Source organism: Mauremys reevesii, linkage group 3, assembly GCF_016161935.1.
Source record: "Mauremys reevesii isolate NIE-2019 linkage group 3, ASM1616193v1, whole genome shotgun sequence".
Lineage (NCBI taxonomy): Eukaryota > Metazoa > Chordata > Testudines > Geoemydidae > Mauremys > Mauremys reevesii.
Window position 1 is genome coordinate 170,176,980 of NC_052625.1, and position 14,444 is coordinate 170,191,423.

General features: G+C 38.2%; 1 long non-coding RNA gene across 1 annotated transcript; it reads left to right on the forward strand.

Annotated features, from left to right (window-relative positions):
* Window positions 1–3,621: 3,621 nt before the first annotated feature.
* LOC120399953 lies at window positions 3,622–13,250 on the forward strand. Its single transcript, XR_005595419.1, has 3 exons — window positions 3,622–3,675; window positions 7,233–7,299; window positions 13,198–13,250. It is a non-coding gene; the product is annotated as an uncharacterized LOC120399953 (long non-coding RNA).
* Window positions 13,251–14,444: the final 1,194 nt, after the last annotated feature.

The window sequence follows — 14,444 nt, forward strand, 5'->3', positions numbered from 1 at the left end:
CTTTAGAAAATGTATGCTCATCATTCCAGTACAGTATATGCCTCCTAGTGATGGATGAAACTCAAAAGAAATTCAAAGGTTCAGTTTGGATAAACATCCCAGAATCAAATGCTTATTTAAAAAACTTTTAAGGCAGCAAAGCTTGTCTGAATATGGTTGTGTGAGGTTATCTTTACTTCCTAAACCCATTCAGAACACATCCACAGCAAGGAGGTTCTTCCTTGAAGTATTTTACCACTTTTGAGTCAAACCTTCGCCATAGCAAGGAAACTGTGAAAATAAAAACTAAAATTAAAAAATGGGTGTGTTACACAAAGGTTTTTAAGATATCAGGAATTTTTTTAAATTATTATTTAGGCAAATTCAAATTTTAGGTGAAGATATAGAGTTGGTTCTTGTATCCAATCCAGTTCGCACAACTTTAATACCTTTCCTAATAAAAATATTACTGAAAAACAGAAAAGGGAAAAATACATGCCAGAGATGTATTTTGCCTAAAGTGTTTTGTATAGGGCACAACACATGACATGTTGCACACTAATTCTGGCTGAGAAAAATCCCTGATATTACATAGACAAGTATAAATCAGAACCATGTGTATTTCCTTGTAAATTTAATTGTCTGTGTGCAAGCTATTAGTCTACCTTTGGACTGGATTTTCCTAACAGTTTATCCTCATGAAGCATTTTATCTGAAACAATATGATTTTATCAATTAGATTATTTCCCCTCCATGATAATCTGAGCAGTTTGACCAAGGCCAGATGACACCAGTATGAAAAATAAGTGCTTGATTTTGAAACAGTACATAATATTTAGCACAGCAGGATGGCTCTCGGCAGAGATTCTGAACAATTTTTTTTGTATTTTTCAGTATGGCTCACTTTATAGTAGGGGACAGTCATGCAGACCACCATCCATTGCTATTTCCATAGCGCAGGCTTTCTTTTCTCCTATTTGTGATCACACAACATACCTGTGATAACGACAGCAATTATTTACACCGTAGAGGGGCATTAAGAAAGTATCTAAAATCATTTGTTGCCCTGGATTTGAGGGGTATGTATACCTGAGAATGTGATCAAGCGAATTGCAACCATATTATGTGCACTCAGACAACCTGAAGTAATGAAATAGAATGCCACATAGTTAAGGGTTAATTTGGAGACAGGCTTTCAGAAGCAAGGTCAAAACTAGCTACACTTTCTGCTAATCCGAATGGAAGAGGGGACAAGCAAGTAAACAGTTGAGACTAAAAAGCTTGGTGGTTGGAAAACCTCGAGTCTAGACACCTCTGATATTAAAAGTTTATTGAAAGGTAGAAAAGTGATGATATAGTAGGGGTCATTATGACCTATGTGTTTTGTGGAAGTTAGTTATAAAAGATTAGCTAATAGATTGTACTTTGGAGCAGTCCTCTGAAGCCATCTTGCGAGACGTTTTTCCTGACACCCTTTCTCCCCGGTGGGTGAGCAACTGGCCACTGCAAACCTGCTGTTAATTACTCCGTACCGTTCCAGATGTTAAGCAATGTCTGGGATGTTCTAAAACTACTGCTTATGTTTGTGTGTGCTTAAATCTAATAAACTGCAGTGTTAGACAAGAGCATGCTTACTTGCATGAATCTTATCAGATGGAAATCCTGTGTTCCTTACGCCACCTGGAGTGATATAGTTAAGTTGCCCCTGTTGGGGGTTCTGAAAACTTCAGGTAACACATTTAGCAGTTGGAAACAAGATCAGCCATCACTGTGTCACCAACCAGTTCTCCATGGACCACCTATGATCCTTGGACTACAATTTGGAGATCACTGGTTCTGGAAATTGGTAGTGGCATACAGGGCTCAGATTACTGATTTAATGACATACATGAAAGTAGTTTGTGTTCTCAGTATAGTTACTCTTGAAGAGCTGCCCACACCACAGTTGGAAGCTGTGGTAAATCAAGGACTCATTGGTCCTGGAAACTAAACTAACCTCTCAACCATATAAAATAGTGCCTCCACATCAATGAGGCAGCAATGGGAATGCACGCATGGACACTGTCCATGCTATACCTGTCTAATACCTTTCATAATCATGACATTGACTTTTTTAAAAAAACAGGCATGCATGAGAGCTAAAGTCTATTTAAACACTGTGGCAATTCTGCCACAAAAATGGAGAGACTGAGCATTATACTGGTCAGTGCACTATTATTGTTAGTGAATATTTAATAGCTAACTAGTCCATTGGTGAGCGGAATGTGCACCTAATTTTACAATTTAGAAACATTGTTACATACTTCAGATTTCCTTAAGGAAACTCTGTGGATGGAACTGAGTTGATGGTTACTCCTTTACTAACAATCAAAAACACACAGTCTTGACACAATAAGAAAAACCCACAGAAATGAAGTCATTTTGAATGAAAACTTGGAATTCAACACTGCAGCACAAAGTATGCTGAGTTGGTGTATTTAATGCTCTATGAACGAATGTCACAGTGGTAGCAATCTTCTATTCCCTGGCTGAACGTCTTCAAATTGTCTACATTGGTGTCATCGGTATACTCCAGGATACAAAATCCATGCTTATTTAGGTTTCCCTAAGTTTTATTATTTTTATAATTATATAAATTTAATTTCCTTAGTTTTCTTTTTTCATTTTAAACTGTAGAAAAAATATTAATATCATTCATTATGATGAAGGCTCTGTAGATTTATACTGATGTCCCTTTGCTAGCAGGGTTCTAGAAAAACATGCACTAGTATAGTTTGTCACTGAAACCATTTAGCCATTGTACATTTGCATTATGTCAGAAGCCCAATAAATCTGCATCTGCAGTAGTGGCTTGAAATCAGTGTCACAATGAAGTCCCATTCAAGCGAGCTGGGAATTAGCCTTAAATATTCTATATGTTATATAAAGTAACTCATGCTCACAAATACAGCCAAATCCAAACCCTAGCCTGGTTAGAGAATGCAGACACACTGGTTGATACCTCCTTTGTAGATAGAATCCTGGAGGGCCAGGTAGAATCGGGGTGGGGTCAAGATGTTCTGGAATGCATGCTAGATTTCTGGGGACTGGACTCTCCATGCTTTCTCTTTCATGGACCATACCCCTTTGGGCAGAGGTTTAAGTAAGCTGGTGAGGTCCGGTCTGGCATACCTGCAAGAGCCAGTACACCGTGCTGACCCAGACCGGCTACCCCAGGCTGGTGATTTCAAGAGCCTGGGGCTCCCCACAACGGCCGGAGCCCCGGGCCCTTTAAATTGCCTCCCGAGCCCTGCTGCTGGAGCCCTGAGGTAGTGGCGGCAGGGCTCCGGTGGTGATTTAAAGGGCCCAGGGCTCCGGCCACTGTGGGGAGCCCCAGGCCCTTTAAATCGCCACAGGAGCCCTGCTGCCGCTACCCCAGGACTCCGGCAGAGGGCCTCAGGTGGCACTTTAAAGGGCAAGGGGCTCTGCTGTGGTAGCAGCAGCCGGAGCCCCAGGCCCTTTAAATCGCCCCTGAACCCTGGGGCTCCCAGCAGGCACTGCAGCTGGTAGCTCTGGGGGTGACTTAAAGGCCCTGGGGCTCCCAGCCACAGCCGGAGCCTCTGGGCCTTTAAATCTTGATTTAAAGGGCCTGGATATTTAAAGGTCCTGCCTCTTCTGGTTGAGGCCACGCCCCCTGCTCAGGACTCTGGCATACTGGTAAGTCCTTTAAGTTATTTTCACCCCTGCCTTTGTGTTAAATTGTTTAGGCCAACATGTCACTCTTCTTTCCAATGCTATGGAGAGATTCTGGCCCACTGCTTGTATGTGGGAGAGGAGAACATTCCTCAGAAGAGCTGGTCAAAATTTTTTGAATGTTTTTTTTCCATAATAATTACCCTTTTTCCTAAAATTGAAATATATTATGAAAAATTGCTGATGTCAAAATGTGGGTATTTTGAAAATAATGCTAGGAAAAAAAGACTTGGAATTCTTTGCGAAATGTTGATTGAAAACACTATCCAGCTTATCTAAATAGTTACCAAATTTGTCAGTTTACTGAAAATCGGGTTTTTGGCAAATGATAAATCTCAACTGTTTTGCTAATCTTTTTGATAAATATGTAAAAAAAATCAGGAAAAAATGTGTAAAGTTTTGAACATTTGTAATTGAAAACAACTTTGATTTCTGTGTGTGCAAATCTAACTCACACTCTTCCACTTTATGTGCACTAGTGTTTCAAAAGGGCAAGTTTTAGCTGTGTTTGCTTTTTGATTGTGCATGGTCATAACTAGCTATACTTTTCCATATTTACTATCTAAGGATTAAAAAAACATTTGCTGCGTTATATGGCAATCTATATTGGGCACTAATTATTATTTTTTAAATTGTTTTTAAAAATAGATCATCAGACCAACTAAAGCATTGAAATCAGAAATAAATGCTACTCTATAAATTGCTCATGTTGAATATTTTGGTAATTTAAAAAATTGTTTTTGGCTCTGTCTTAATATTAGATCATCAGTATAAAAATACTGTCTATACTCTGTCCAAATATATAACATATGTTTTAAGTTCACTAAATATTTGTTCAAAGTGGAAGACAACAGCTGCTAGCAGTGTAGTCACAATATCCCCTCTGTGCCTGATCCAGTCGCTGAGAGACATTTTTCTCTGTTGTTATTTTCCTGATGCTGACGCAATATAATTGCATGGCAAAAATATTTAATTTTAGCACAAATACATTACTTTAAAATGGACAGGTTGGAAGTATCCCAGTTATCCAACAGTTCAAATAGAATAATAATAATAATAATAATAATAATAATAATTAATATGTAACTCTTTAGATAGTTCTTTTCATCAGTGGATCTTAAAGTGGTTTATAAAGAACATTGGAATCATTATCCATTTTACAGATGGGGAAACTAAGGCACCAAAGATACTTGCCCATAATTCACTGAGCAGACCAGTGGCAGAAGTAGGAATAGATCCATAAAGGACATGATTAGTTCAAAACGTACATTTTAAACAAAATTAAAAGCATATTGGTGTTGATTTCATGTGATGCACATAACCAAGTGCTAGATCCATGGTGACTAGGTTTTACAAAATCCTACTGTGTGTACTCCAGGAAAACAGGATTTTTTGTCTTTTAAAATGTAGCATCTGTCCCCAAATTAGATTCTTAATGGAAAACTGACTTGACAAGAATGATGTAGTTTCTTTTGTTCTCAGACTAAATCATTTGAAGATCTCATCATTGTATTTCTGATTTCAGACCTATCTTGTACTAATGAAGAGTGGAAACTCTAGAAAGCAGATACGCTATCCTGCCCTTCAGAAAAAAATGAGGCCCTATCATTACATTCTGAAAACATGCAGCCCAAATAAGATGGCTGTCAATACAGTGATATTTAAACTGCTAAAGGGAAGCAGCCAGAAATGTAGAGTTGAAATTTTTAAAGAGGAGTTGTCTAATTAAATGAATAGCCTAACATTCTTTTGAAATTCATCACAATTTAGTCAATTGGGAAGGTTTCCAGGGCACCATGCTGCTTACAGCCATGTACAGCAGTTCAGCAGCACTTTCATGCCAAATGAAGCATAACTCATGGGTGTCTAACAGTTTAGACACATCTGTAGACTTGTATCAAGCTGTTTCCTCCTCACTGGACACCCCTGGGGAGAGTACCAATGAAAACATGTCTTTCCTCTTGTAGAAATGATTTCCTCTTCCATCACCAAGTACAGAGGGACTTGCTGGCAGAGTCAGGTGCAATTTCTATTTAGGTACTGATGTGGCCCCATCTTCATCTTTATCCTGAAAACAGCTTTGTGTGAGGTAGGGAATTATCAGTATCCCCATTTTGTAGACAGAGCACTGAAGCGCTGACTGATCAAATGGTGGGATCAGCATCACAAAGAAAGTCTGTGGCAGAGCCAGATCTTCTGAATCTCACTATAACACCTGAACTACAAGACCTTCCTTCCAGCATCTCCTCTTAATCAGAGAGGAAGAATATAACCCAGATTTGTTCTTTCATATGTCCACATCCTTTTTTCACTTCTGTCTAGCATATTAATGATGGCATCATAAAAGTGAAAGAAGCACATCTGAACCAGTTGGATTATAATGTGTACTTCAGGCACATGCAGGAAGCTGATATAATTGGCCCATCACACTTCAGGAGTCTGGCATGTTGGTGTCGCAGAAGCAGACCAACAGAATTAGACTCAAAGCTGCTGTGCAGACTGCTAAAGGTTGAGATCTTTATGAAAGGATTAATGAATGATCCTTTGGACCAGAGAGTTTTTGTTTGTCTATTTAAGTTAGGAGTGGGGTACTCAAAAGCACTTAAGTAATCTTATGAGTAGATGTCCCGTTTAGTTTAAAATCCCACCCTAAAAGTACAATGACAATATAACCAGACTTGGTCTTTTGCTTACTTAATTACTTGATTTCTTTATCAGAGGGGTAGCCGTGTTAGTCTGGATCTGTAAAAGCAGCAAAGAATCCTGTGGCACCTTATAGACTAACAGACGTTTTGCAGCATGAGCTTTCGTGGGTGAATACCCACTTCGTCGGATGCAAGCTCATGCTGCAAAACGTCTGTTAGTCTATAAGGTGCCACAGGATTCTTTGTTGATTTCTTTAAGCAATTGCCAGTGGCGGCTCCTGGCACCAGCGCTCCAAGTGCCCGCCTGAGGCGGCAAGCCACGGGGGGTGCCCTGCCGGTCCCTGCGAAGGCAGCAGTCAGGTAGCCTTCGGTGGCTTGCCTGCGGGAGGTCCGCTGGTCCCGCGGATTTGGCGGCAATTTGGCGGTGGGTACGCTGAATCCGCGGGACTGGGACCTCCCTCAGGCAAGCCGCGGAATCCACGGGACCGGGAACCTCCTGCAGGCAAGCTGCTGAAGGCTGCCTGACTGCCGTGCTTGGGGCGGCAAAAAAGCTAGAGCTGCCCCTGGCAATTGCCCACATTTTGCTTGAATAATTACACACCTAAATAATAAAATCAGGCCAGACCTGCCACTGGAGCGATCATACATTCTGGAACTCCCATCTGAAGGAGGCATTTGTGGTGTATGCAGGTGCGAAAGATGTGCAGTACACAGAAATCAAGGCACCATTAAACATCTACATTCTTCCTGTGCCTGGAGTTCAGAAACAGTGGTTGTTCTCATACTACAGAGCAGACTCTCAGAGGACAGACACACTGTGGTCTCTCTCTATGTCTGACCGAAAGTATGTTATCTCTTTTTTATGTGTGGATGAAGCATACAGAACAGCATTCCTTTGGGAGACCTGGTAAACAAGATATGAACTTCTATGAGAACAGAAACTGTAAGTATCTCTCACTTTTACATAACAAGCATAGATGTGCTTGGTCCTGTCTTAGCATGGGGGGCTGGACTAGATGACCTCTTGATGTCCCTTCCATTCCTCCACTTCAATGATTCTGTAATAGAGGCATATTAGTGCTTTCTTACTGAAACACAAACATACACCTAGACCCTAGTCCTCTATTCTCACATTCATAATTTAATAGAAATCAGTCAGGATCTGGACAACATTGTGTTATCTGAGAGTCAGGAGAACAATGAAAGGCAGCTCCTCACTGCACACCAGTTCACATGAGGGATGTGTGAGAGTGATACTACTTAAAGCTTCAAAGGAATTAGGACACAAAAGGCTGCAGGAGGTGTTATGCATATTTCAAAAGTGCCTGATCCCAAACCAATGGGATGCCAATAGTTATTTACATCTACAGTACACATGGTGCTCTTTAAGCCCTTCTACATTCTTTTTGGAAGCAGAGTTGCATTATGAGATTGGATTGAATGGGGAATGGAGCAAGGAAGCATAAAACTACGTGAATTTTCAGTACATGAAAGAAGTATAAGACTCAATCCTACCACATTTACATGAATAGGCCCAAGGAATTCAATAGACTACATATGTGTGCACTACAAGATTAGATTCTAATTACACAAAATGATTGTATGGCTTTATATTTGCGTATTTTGTGCTAATTTAAAAAACATGCTTAAATTTAAGCTTAAAATTAACATCCGTTTTTTTTCATTTTGTTACTTCATCATCCCAACTCCCATTTGTCTGCTTGATCCACCTACTGAATCCTGTCTGATACGTAAATTGTAACCTCTCCGGGGCAGAGACTATCTTCTTTATTATTTGTGTGTATGCGGACTAACACAAGGGGGCCCTGAGCCTTGATTTGGGGATTCAAAGGTACTTCTGTAATAGAAATCACAATAATAAGCAAGTTGCTCTAGTTGTTTCAGCTATATCAAGAGACATAAGGTTGAAAGTCTGGCCCCCATAATCTCTCTGAAACCTTTCATCTGAGGGTAGAATGAGAGCATGTGACAGATGTGAAAACTGCAGCCTTGAATCATTGGCCACATTAAGTTTATATTTAATGCTGGCTGCAATATAGTACACTATACGGCCTCAGTCTTCAGTCAGACTTCGTTATAGTTGGCTTTCAGTGTCTGTTTGGTGGTCTCTGGGTGAAGGGAGGGATAGAAAATCCAGAGGAATCAGATCACTGATTTTAAAGGTTTTTGTATTGTGTTAATTCAATTTTAAACATTATTTGGGAATTCACAAAATCTAGGATGCCAAAACATTTGGGTTGCAATATTTACAGAAGGGATACCATCAACTTCGCCTAGTCAGTTAAAAAAAATTAAAAAGGCATCCACTATGAGTGTCAGGTATTTCACCTGCAGAAATTTGTGGTAATACCATCAGATTTTCCTGTTTTAAGATGTTTTCCCGTTTCTGCTGGTGTGTGTAAAAGCCTGCACAAACAGGGGGAAACCAAATGACTGTACATAGAGAACAATAAAGCTGACTAGATACAAAGGGCTGTCAAATACACCAAGTACAGAAAAACATGTCTTTCATCTCTTTCAGTTACTTCTATCAATAGGAGGCACAAAATACATCTGATACAAGTGTGAATACTGAGCTGACTGTGACCTGTTTAAAGAGATACTGATAAAGCTGATAGGCTAAAAGTGCAACTAGAAAAGTCATTCGGGCTAGAAAAGTTAATTCCAGGGAGAACTGTGCAAAGAGGCCGAAAAATTCTGTGCACAGTCAAATGTAGTGCTTACTACCTTGAGTCCTCATTCACCCAAATGGGACTATTCACAGTAGTAAGTGCTGTGCCTGGTAGTGCGAGCTTGCAGATTTGGGCTATCTCTGAGACTAGCCTTCCAGAGTTACCAACCAATTGCATTCTCTTCAGTGAGCTTCAGTGAGCTGGAGGCTCTCCATGCATTGCTACGCTGCCTTCTGCTTCCAAATTGTAGCATGGCTCCTTCAAGAGTCACACTACACTACCTTTGCTTTGAGTTCCCCTGCAGCTGCACAGTACTAGCCGTAGCATGAGAGTTAATGTTGCTTCATGCTGCATTAATGCCTGATCTGTTTTCTGCTTGCAAACACATTGGTTTCAGCAGGGGAAAATATAACAGAGAATGGCTGGTACCCCTATCAATCATCTCCTGCACCAGTATCCCACAGAACTCTGGCAGGATCCTAAGGAGCTGCAGGTGGATGATGCTACAGACTCAAAGCTTCCCTTTGTGTCAGTTGAGGAAATCTGCTGAATCTGACTCCCCCAGCAACACTCACAGAAGTACAGAATATTAAGCATCCATTTGCTTTGGTTCACAAGAGTGTGCATCATGCCATCCATTCACTCTGCTTCTTCCCCTCTTGTAAGCAGGATTTGTATACAAAGTCCACAAGAGTCCTGCTCTTGGAAAATTCCAGTAGCCTGTCTGCTCATAAAAACAGTTTTAGGCAGCTAGCAGGTGAGGAGGAAGGACGGTATCCATTAGCCCTCCAATGAAAAATAATGTATTGCCCTCATCTTGATCCCAGTGAAGTCAATAGAACTTTTGTTATCAATTTCAGTGGGAGCAGGTTCGGGCCCTCTGTGTCCAGAATTTGATTTGGTGGGTCACCCATCAGATTAGCTGAGATTTATAAACACTGTTGCAGGTCTCATTTTGGAGTGGCTGATAAAATGATCAGGATCTAGAGGAAATGTTTGTTACCATACAACAGCAGGTTACTAAGAGGCAAGTTTAATTTGGCGTCTACCAACCAAGAGTGTTTTTCTAAGAAACTGCATATTACTGTACAATATGCATGTGACTTTCAGCTCTGGATTTTTTTTAATGGTCACTGGTCATCTTTAAAAGCTTTACAACTTTGCCATTGTAACTAATTACCATTACTGCTTCCTCAGATATTGCAGTAATATTTATTACTTGCAAATAGCATCTGTCAAGATTTTAATGGTGTCCACTGCACAATTTCATTTCACTACAGTAAAACAATATATGGACTACTTTGTGGATCCTTCTGTCTTCCTCTAAATGCTTTATGGTGGTTGCTTGATAGTAACAGACCCGTTACCCAATTTTTACTTTGGCAAGATACTACTAAGAAGAATTACTAGCTTGGTAAGGAGAATAACTTTGTTCTTTCCTATATACTTAGCTGACATTAATACTGTTCTGAATGATTTTCAGGACTTTGTCAGTCTTAATATCCTTTTTGTAAATGTACCTGTCAAAGATGTACCCTAGGTACAATTCATGGTAGACCTATGAATACAAATATTTCATTGTTGAATTAATAAATATTTCCTAATGTACAATGAGAAACCAAAAACAATGTAATTAAATTTAACTGCAGCCTTTCTGGTCAATGGTGTATGGCCTACCGTGTACTATACCTCAGAGCCAAATGTTTGAACCATGCTAATGAAAGTAACACCAGTGGTTACATAGTGTATATGAAGTTGACAGCCAGCATAAATGCCTTTCCATGCAATCATATTATGCTCTTATGTGTATGAAGAACTCCCCTTTAAAATGAGTGTGGAAAATTAGCAAACATTATTACCCTCAAATATCTCATTATTATTTAATATTTATATTATGGTAGCACCGGAAGGCCACAAAAAGGCTGGGCTCATATTCGTTCCTTCATGTGTGAACATAGCTCTTTTATGTGTACATGTCGTACATGTCAAGAGTTGACCAGCGACCTCTACCAGAGATTCCTTACCCCAGTATTATCCTAGTGTTATTCCAATGCACTTACTCTTGATTTACATTGGTGTACATTGGTGAACTAAGATCGCATCCAGGCCTTTGTCCCCTAAGAATATATTTAAATTAGAAACTGTGCAAGTTGTTTTGATTTAAGCTAAGAGCAGCCTTAGTATTAAAAAAGCTTTTTTTTTAACTTTCCAAGCGCATAGACCCCAAACTTTTCAGAAAAAATGTGTTCAAGATACTACTAATATAACACTGCTTCAAAGAATACTTACAAATAAAACCTATGGAATGTCTGTAATATGACACAATCTATATTATTTAGCTGTATGACACTTGGGTACAAAATTTCCTTACCTGATATAACTGTTTTGAAAAGTGGAACATTTTATATGCTCTTTGCCATGATTACTTATTAAGTTCCTTGTATCTGTTAAATATTTTATTGCATAATATTAAAGCAATAATAATATGAAGTTAAAGAAATAAAATAATGATTGCATAGCTTTCATTCATACGATCTTCAGAATAGCAATTGTTATTCTAATTATGTTGGTTTACTTTGTATTTCATAATTAATAGGCTGTTATCAAATAATTTTCTATTGCAAAAAGGCAATGAAGTATATATCCAAAATTGCTATTAATCTTAATTTGTTGAAAATACAATTTTAAAATTGTAGATTGTTTAATAAAAAAAGATCAAATTGTAACTTGCTCAAAATTCTTCTTTCTAAAAGATACACTATATCAACCACATTTTACCTCAGATTAGATGAATCAGGATACATAAAAGGTTGCATGCCAGAATTACAAAGTATGTAGCAGTGTGACATATAATAAATGCAGAAACTGAATTACATCTTTTGCTTAATGTAGATGAATGCAGTCTATGGAAATTCCTTCCTTTTCTAGTTCACTTTAAGATGTATTTACAATTAAATAACTTTTACAGAATATATTTAGAATGTCAACTCTATGCATGTTTTAAACTTTAAAATAGTTTTTATTTGGCAAGAAGTTAGCAAAACCAGAGGGTAATGCCTGACAGTAATCTGATGCTTAATGTGCTTCTGAGCTGAAGTAATTTCACTTGCCTTCCAGCATTTCAAACACAGTATATGCAATGTAAAACTGAATACTTAAGGCCACAAATTTTGTCGAACATGTAGATTTTATAAATTTAGTAAATATTATCTAACTGCATTTACATATCAAAGCTTGCATTTTAAAGTGTTCTGTATTGTGAGCTGAATAATCATGCTGATCACTTGTTGCTAAATAAAGAGTACACGAAATGACCGGAAAGCATGCTGCATATTGATCCTATGAATGACTTATGAACAAATGTAAAGCACTGATATTAATGCATGTTTACAGAATAATTATTCTGCTAATGCACATATCAAGCCTTCTCCAAAACTTAGCAATAGGAATGAAAATAATTGAAGGCCATTAAAACTTGTGAACATATTACAATTATCCTATAGTCTTGTTTTTATATATATAATACAGTTTACTTCAGTTTTCTTCGTCACTGAAGAGGCTACATCCCTGTACAAACTTTTTTTATCCTTTTTTAAAGATAAGCTATTTTAGCTAGATACTTGAGAGTTAATTAAAACCATGGGCAGTGTCAGTAAGTATAATTCTACTAACAACTTTTGATAGGTATAATCTGGTGTGTCAGTGCTAAATACTCAAGACAGAAAAAATGTCAAGTGTTGAGAAGCATGAGCCATGAAAAATAGCTGTGTAGGATGCACATAAATTCATACATTTCAATCCATCCAGACACCACTCACTTGTTACAAAGTTTCCTTATCCTAAAGACCCTACTGAATGCATCTTACCAGTAGAGACCTAGTAACCTAGTGATCCTCCGGACCCCTGCTTAAACATATTTCTTCTAAAATAATCCTTAGATAAAACTGTAACCTTCACTATACAATTCATATATCAGCTAATTTGGAGTACTACATTTGAGTGCATTGACACTAGTATTTTAGGTTCAAAGCTTTTTAAAGAGTGTTTCTTTTAAATAGCATAGTTTTACCAATATTGTTTCTATAATATGAACCAACATAGCACTTCACAGCATATTAAATCTATCTTTTCTCTTTTATCCCATTTAGTACAGTTGATAAGAGATACTACTGAATCTTCTTCTGCACTCTGCACTACAGAGAAAACTGCCTTTTTGTAAGGCTTTTCTTTTCAGAGCTTTCAATAAAATAAAGGGTTTTGTACCTGCAGGTCCTTATATTTACTAATTCCCATCAGCAACACATCTACTTTAACAGAAGTATCAAAACAAAATGATTCTTGCCTTACAAATTATTACAGGATTTACTGTAATGAAGGTTAATACTGGACTGAACTTATTTTATTTTAGTATCACATGTTTAGTACTAGACTTCTTTGTACGATCTGTTTTCCTATTTACCACTGCAATTAAGGTAATGCAGCAATATTATAATAAAAAATAATGTAGCAAAAGCATTTTCCGTGAAGACAATACAAGCCTATTGCCTGCATGGGGGAAAAACATGGTGCAAAGTACTGGGGGAGGGAGAAAGAGAGCATGTATTGGAAATTAACTAGTTTAAGGATAATTAATACATTATTTTCTGACTGATAACATGGTGTTGAAGAAAGTATAAACTGAAGGTAAAAAAGTAAGAAATGAGTCATCTTTGACTTACCGTCTTAAAGACTAATGATGTATTGCAGGCAGCATCCAAATATAGAGCATGGAGCTTCTCACAAATCAGAAAAATATGCAGGCAATGAACAATTCAAATTCATTGTAAAAAATGAAGGCCAGAAATTAAAGTATGTATCCAGGGGTCTGGTTAGTCACAGCTTTGACTTGCCTGCTAGAGAGCTCTGCAAAACAAGTATACTGCAGCAGTGTGGCAAGCATAGGATTGCAATGCATGTCCCATATATTCAAGCATAATAGAAAACATGGTCTGGAGCTTATTCCATGTGGATGTGGGCTTTGTTTTGTGTAGGCAGAAAAAGGAGGTTTTTTTTTTCACATAATAGAATTGGAAATGAAGATTTGTCTTGATTATTGTACAATATGATTCCCCAGGATATCAATTACATAAAGCAGGTGCCTATGTCTCCTGTTTTCCAGATAAATGCTTGTAATCTCATTTAACAAATGATCCCTATTTAGACAGGAGCCACCTATTGTGATGATATCATTTGCTCTAGTATCCATAAATGGACAACTTCCTACACAGCATCATGGCCCCTGAATCTTTATAATATTGAGGGGGCAGGGTGATTGATGGGGTCCCATCAATCTACAGCAGCTTCTGCTGATGTGATATCATGAATCCTGCATAATCATCCACAGAGCTGCAAATGA